This window comes from Sprattus sprattus (assembly GCF_963457725.1).
Source record: "Sprattus sprattus genome assembly, chromosome: 13".
NCBI lineage: Eukaryota > Metazoa > Chordata > Actinopteri > Clupeiformes > Clupeidae > Sprattus > Sprattus sprattus.
The window spans coordinates 14,423,481-14,430,983 of NC_137911.1; the positions used below are offsets into that span (position 1 = coordinate 14,423,481).

The following is a 7,503-nucleotide window of genomic DNA, read 5'->3' on the forward strand; positions in this document are numbered from 1 at the left end:
CATGCAAAGAAGATTCCTCGATAACGGCAATCTATATGCGGACCTCTCAATTCTGGACCCCCGAAACTTCCCAGATATTAAAACCAGTGGTCTTCCTGAGTCTGCACTGAAAGACCTAAGCAGATGTCTCATCAAATTTAATAATTCGGCAACCATATCAAATTTACAATCAGAACTTGAAAGCTTGGCAAGCCAGTGGGACATGCTGAAGCGTCCACCACTAGATGAATACACATCCCGTACTGTGGAGGAAGGACCTGGTGGAGACCCAGAGATGAAAATTGTCAGCAAAGCCTGTGACTCTTGTAAAAACTGCCCCCTGTGTTGCTACCAGATTATCCTCAGATTCAACCTGCTCACAGACGCATACCCTCTTCTTTCTCTGTCCTACAAATATCTGCTGACACTCTCAGTGACACAGGTAGCCTGTGAAAGATCATTTTCAACTCTGAAATGTATCAAGAGCAGGCTGAGGAGCAGCTTATCTGCTGGTAAATTGGAGGCCTTCATGCTGATGTCCACAGAAAAGGACATCCTCATGGGATTGGACACAGACAGTGTCATAGACAGAGTGGCCGAAAAAAGTGAACTGCTTCGGAAGCTCCTACTCTACTAAAGTAAGACAATATTTTTCTAATATTAGTTTAGTTTTGTTTCTCTTCAAAATTACCTAAACTTGATAGTAAGGAATAAAAGGCATAACACTTTCATTGTTGATTGTCTTCTTTTTCCTTTTAGGAAGCCTCTGTCTCAGGTTGTGGCGACGACTTGCTTTCACAAAGTAAGTATTATAGTTATGGAAATGAATGTAATTGTTTGGCTTGAACTTAAAACTTTTTCCCCTTCCCCCCCTTTAACATGCATTACATCCTTTTCTGGTATTTACTGTTTTTAGGGTTCCATTTCAGGATTGTGAGATTGGATTGTGAGGATTGTTTTTGGAGATGGACAGACGTTTGGTTTCTGGGTAAGTGAGAAGAAATCAATCTGATTCAAACACAAACGCACACAAGCACACACACACACACATGTAATGTATTCAAGTCTCACTTCTCTGTGTCTTCCTCTTTATGAAATCCTGTCCCTCTAGGGCTTCACATGTACATAGTTCTCATGTACATAGTTCTTACTGGATTGACAGGGTTTGTGAGCGTTGGTTCCGGTGAAGTTAGCTATTCACCAAGTGAGTAAACATTTACACCTCAACAGAACATAATAAACGTGTTGCAAACCAGATTTTTTATGAGCTTGTATGTGCTTAACATCAAAGTGTGCATGCAACCCCCTCCTCTTCTCTATCTGTGTGTGTGTGTGTGTGTGTGTGTGTGTGTGTGTGTGTGTGTGTCTATCTGTAGGTTTCATGAGTGTTTGATGGACTGTAGTCGGTGTAGACAGACAAGGCTATGCACCAAGTGAGTAAACATATAAACATATACACATTACCACAACATAAAAGTGTTACAAATCTGATGTTGTATGTGCCTAACATCAGAGTGGGTATGTCCCGCCCCTTTGTGTGTGTGTGTGTGTGTGTGTGTGTGTGGCTATCTGTAGGTTTCATGAGTGTTGGATTGACTGTAGTGTGTGTGCCCAAAGAGCTGATTGGAACTGAAGAGCGCAGACAAGGCTATGCACCAAGTGAGTAAACATATCCACATTACCACCACATAAAAGTGTAAAAAATCTGATGTTGTATGTGCCTAACATCAGGGTGGGTATGTGCCCACCCCCCCCCCCCCCCCCCCACCCCCCCCTCTCTCTGTCCAAGGAGCTGATTGGACTGAAGAGAGCAGATAAGGCCAGTTCATCGGCAGCTGCCAGGGGCTCTCTTCTCTCAACGTCCAGGTTTTCTGCCAGCTATCATGTCAAATTTATAGATTCATTTTAAATAAACAATTGAGTGTGAAGTCACTGCACATTTCCTGGTGTTTTTTGGCACCTGAAAGAGTTTTTTTAGTTAAATTGTGCACCTTTTCCACAAGGCCAGAACGTTTGTACATTTAGAAGACATAAGTTACGTCAATTTAATGGCAGATGTGCTCCGCTAATTATGTGGGCCGGTCTGAGCCAAAAAATGCCCGGGCCGTTTTGTTCTCCCAGTCCAGCCCTGGCCAGTCCACACCAAAGATCTCTCGATCAAATCAAAACGTAATATCATCCCCTAGCCCCGCCTTGTTCATCCCTCTGACAAACACGCTTCGCGCGAAAAAAAAAAAAACAGTTAACCTTCCTGTCAGTTCAGTTGAGAGCGCGACGCTTTGCGGTAAGTGTTTAGACTGTTCCAGTCAGAGCGAGTGCGTGTTGGAGTCCAAGGTGAAGTAGTAAGCTAAAGTCTAACGTCTATATTTTAAATAGGGCAACAAACACAACTTAAAGAAAGAACCAGGCTTTTAGTTATTCGTCTTCTATCACTCTGGCCCTGACTGAGAATGACGAACATTAACAATGGTTAACTGCAACTAGTTGGTTATTGGCTAGCACGTCAGCTTGTCAGAAAGACAAAAAATGTGAGTAGGCTACCGGTACTTGTTTCCTAATTGGAGAACACGTTGGTAATGTTATGTCTTCATAATTTCCTTCTTAAAGATGGAGGAGGATCGAAATAAGAGAGGGTGTAAACGAAAAATAACTGATTATTTCCAAGGGTAAGAATTTGTCTGGAAATGGTGCCTAAACAGTCATTCTTTTTAGATTTTCTTTTAAAATCAAGCAATTGATAGTCTAAGAAGTCTACCAAGCATTGTTGCTATGTCATGTTTTGATAATTCATTTAACAGTAAAATATTTTTAATTTAATAACTGAAGTCTGCAGTGTTGTTTATTAATGGCTGTGTGAGTGGACAGTCCAGGCCATGGAACTAAGTAGGCACTGTGTAATTTGCGCAGTGATTACTGTGTAAGAATGACTAAGATTTGGCCTGATGTAGAACAGATTTCAGCACTAATTGTTCATTTCCAGCTGGCCATCCCCAAAATGCACCAGAATACAGGAAATCATATTTACCAAATTAAAAATGTTCTCATGGAACCAAATAGGGGCCCAAAGGCTCATGATCCATGCCTGGTTTAGGTCTTTGGTTAGACCTCCTTATATCACTGTGATTAAAAAAAATATAGGAATGGGTGATTTCAACGCCGCCGCCACCAGATCCACCAAATACCCCCCGCCACGGCCGCCGCCAGATCCACCAAATAGCCCCCGCCGCCGCCACCACACCGGAAAATAGAGTACCCGCACCTACCAAATCCCACTTTAACCACTGACCACACACATACACATACACACCACATACACACCACACACATACACATACACACACACACACACACACACACAGAGGTGTGGTCTCCATTAACCCAGTGAGCTTCCACTTCATACAGTATCGGTACGCAAAAAGAGACAATTTGACTGTCTGTGCCGTCTGCCACACTGTTCCAACAAGAGACACACTTGCTGAAACACATACACACACACTGGTCAATCAACAAGAGACACACTTGCTTAAACACACACTGGTCAATCAACAAGAGACACACTTGCTTAAACACACACTGGTCAATCAACAAGAGACACACTTGCTTAAACACACACTGGTCAATCAACAAGAGACACACTTGCTTAAACACACACTGGTCAATCAACAAGAGACACACTTGCTTAAACACACACTGGTCCATCAACAAGAGACACACTTGCTGAAACACATACACACACACTGGTCCATCAACAAGAGACACACTTGCTTATACACACACACATGCAGACAGATTTGTGCCTAGATTGGGGGATAATTGAGAATTAAGGAGTTGGCCAATACATAACAACAGATTAAAGTGAAATTAAGAGTATATTTCCAAATTAGGAGCCCCTTTAATGCACATTAATGTGAAGTGGTTTCATGGAAAATTAAGATGAATGTGAGTATTTTTTGGGAAGTCGTTTCCAGACGTAGACACTAACACAGACACACACACACAGAGATACACACACACACACACTCACACACAAACAAAATCCCTCATCTTCTCCTTGCACTATCGGGATTTAATGTTCGTTAACAATGTGCAGTGAAATAAGTGCTTTAAAACTAAAAATATATATAGATTTTGTATGATCTTTAAATAATATTTACACAGTGGGTCAGAGGATTGTCCCAGCCATTGTTCCAGACACCGACTGAATGACTGATGGGCCGGACTGATGACCGCAAGGGGATTTATCCCCCAGGAATGATCCAGCAGTGGCCACAAATTGTGTGGTTTGCTCGTTGCCACTTTAGGACAGCCGGGCCACATATTTCACCGGTCCCCAGTGGCCTGGTGTTCTTGCCCACATCCGAGTGACATTCATGAATGAGACAAACGACATGAATTAAGGATGGGCACCATTTCACAAAGCCGCCCCCTCCTGTCCATTCTCAGAAGTCTCTGGTGGTCTTCAGGAAGGACATTTCAAGTGATTCAGAATGCAAACACACACACGCACACAAACACACACACACACACACACTAAAAAAAAAAGACAATCACACACACAAATCATGCATAGACACTTGAATACATAGGCAAACAAATGCCTGATTAAGATTGGATGCTCAAGCCATTCCTCTGCCAGTTGAAAGCAAAATTTGCTTATTTTTCTTAGATGTGGAGATGCTTGGACCCTGGTGTCAGAGAAAGAACCCCATACATATACACCAGTCTCTGTTACACATACTCTCTCTCTCTCTCTCTCTCTCTCTCTCTCTCTCTCTCCCTCACCCCCCCCTCTCTCTCACACACACACACACACACACACACACACACATACACACACACATACACACATACACACACACACACACACACACACACACACACACACACACACATACACACACACATACACAAACTCACACACACACACACACAGTGAGAGAGAAGCACCAAAGATGCCACCCTTGCAGCAGAATTTCAGACCAAACTGGAAACAGATACCCTTTGGGGAGAACCACGCCACTTCCTGCTTTGCACAACACTATACACACACACACACACAGACACACACACACACACACACACACACACACACACACACACACACACACACACACACCCACAGACAGACCTTCTTAAATCAAGTCATCATCGCCATTCACATTGCCCACCACCACCACCACACAATCTCCCACAGAGCCTTAAAAAAAGTAACAGAGTCATAAAGGACTGATTAGACATGTACAACAACAGATTGTGAGCAGACCAGAATCAGTAGTTCCAAGCTCGAAATGTGTTTGGGTGTGTGTAAAATCCTCTTCCCGTAAGATCCGTCAGTGTCACTGTCTCATTGACTTTTCAAAGATGAACTGTAAGTATTAAAATATAATGGATGTTAACACAGCTGCATTCAATCCAAGACCATTTACATTTTAAACTCAATGCGCGGTGTGAAACTGTTATAATGTGGACGAAAGAACAGGGTGACAAGATGTGACACTCAAAGATGTCTGTATGACACGTTGACAAACAGTTCAGTAATACTTGGATCACTTGAGTCCCTTGAGAAGTTGGTGACCAAGGAATACACATTAGGCACAGGGTCGACAACCTGTCCCTTCACATGCTAGCTGAAAGAGGAGTTTTAAGAGAAAGCAGGGAGAAAACAGAATTCTCATTTACATGTGCAGAGAAAGCTGTTTATTTTTATTTATTTGAACTCGTTTGCAAGTGGAATTGCCGGTAAACGGGATTCTAAGTGTGTACTCTTTTAAGAAGAAGCTGGGATGCCGCTGCTGGTTTTGACTGTGAACTGGGGAAATTCTGTTCCATTATAACAGCGTGGCTCCTGGTGTCCTCATGTGTAAAGACTTAAGGAAGTTGTTGGCAGATGATGAACATTTTCATACATGGCAAGTTTTTCATTACACTTGTGATATAAAAATCAAAAAATATTATGTGTAATATCACTTTATCTATCTGTAATATCACTTTATTTATGTGTAACATAATTTTATGTATGTGTTATGCATATAGTGGTTATGATAACTGCCAATCATCTAGTTTTTACTGCCCAGTTATTTCTAGTATTATAGGGGTCCCACAGGACCTGAAATAAACAAAGCTTTTCTGTCACATAGTTTGAGGTGTTGGAAAAAGAAATCCTCCAAAATGTACACAATGCCAACTTTCCCGAGATGGATATTTCCTGTTTCATTTGTGGGTCAAATATGTGTGGAACAACAGGCAAAAGATGGCTGCAGCGTGAAGAATGGGCCAGTCTGTGTGTGTGTGTGTGTGTGTGTGTGTGTGTGTGAGTGTGTGTGTGTGTGAGAGTGTGAGTGTGTTTGTGTTTGTGTATGCGTGTGTATCAATGGAGGGTTTTGTAGCAGGAGAGAGGCACATGAGTGAAAATGTGTGAATGAACAACCTCCTCTGATGTCCTCCTTTGTCAGTCACGTCTGGTGCAGTGGCTGTGTGTGTGTTTGTTGTTGATAGTGTGTGTGTGTGTGTGTGTGTGAAGGGGGTCAGGTAGAGGACGCTGGGGGAGTGGGGGGCATTTCGTGACACGGAGTGAGAGAGGGGGACCCCCACTGCTACCCCTGACGTGAGAAGAGCAGAGGGGCTCTGTGCTGAAGGAGAGGCAGGAGAGCAGAGGTCAGCACGCCAGCTGAACGCTTTTACAGGTTTACACACACAGACACACACACACATACACACACACACACACACATATATACACACATGCAGAAACATACACACACACACACACACACACGTATACACACATGCATAAACATACACACGCACATATACACACATGTATAAACATACACATATGCACTCACACACACACACTCACACACATACACGCACATATACAAACATGCATAAACACAAATACTCACAAACACACGCACAACACACATACACTTGCACACACACACAGCCTCCCTCTCCCTCCTCTTCTGGCCCTGATGACAGTGCTTGATAAATGACTGGAGTGAGAGGGGAGTCGGGGCCGAGACTCTGGAGGGATGCCTGTGACATGACGTGACATGGTGTAACAGGACGAGACGGTGCGCGTCTACCTTCCCCACTTTCCTCCCTCATCCCTCAGCGCCAGCAGCATTAGCTTCAATGCCGGCTAGAGCAGCAGCCTAAAGCAGATCTCGTCCGCCAAGTCCAAACACACTAGCATGTGATTTCCATAAATCAAGCCCAGGAACACGTCCGGAGCGTCTGCGGAGGGCAGCTCACTCTCAGCCAGCTCTGGTGCGGCCTCATGGGCCTCACGGGGGCGCCGCCTCCCCTCCTGCTCTTTTATTGGCTCCAGGCCGTTAGAGCTCACGCCACGCCAACTGATGTTTCTCCTCTGTGACCCCTTGACCTCTAAGCACCTTTCCTCTTCCTCTAACCCCTAACCCCACTACCCCCCCCCCCCCCCCTACCCTCCGCACCCCCTCCCCCACCTGGTCCTTCCTGTGGGTTGGTGTAGGCTGCAGTGGTGGCAGCGGTGGTTGGTGC

General features: G+C 44.1%; 1 long non-coding RNA gene across 1 annotated transcript; it reads left to right on the forward strand.

Annotated features, from left to right (window-relative positions):
* Positions 1 to 917: 917 nt before the first annotated feature.
* On the forward strand, positions 918 to 1,716 carry LOC308374749. Its single transcript, XR_013968882.1, has 4 exons — positions 918 to 967; positions 1,091 to 1,183; positions 1,356 to 1,412; positions 1,555 to 1,716. It is a non-coding gene; the product is annotated as an uncharacterized lncRNA (long non-coding RNA).
* Positions 1,717 to 7,503: the final 5,787 nt, after the last annotated feature.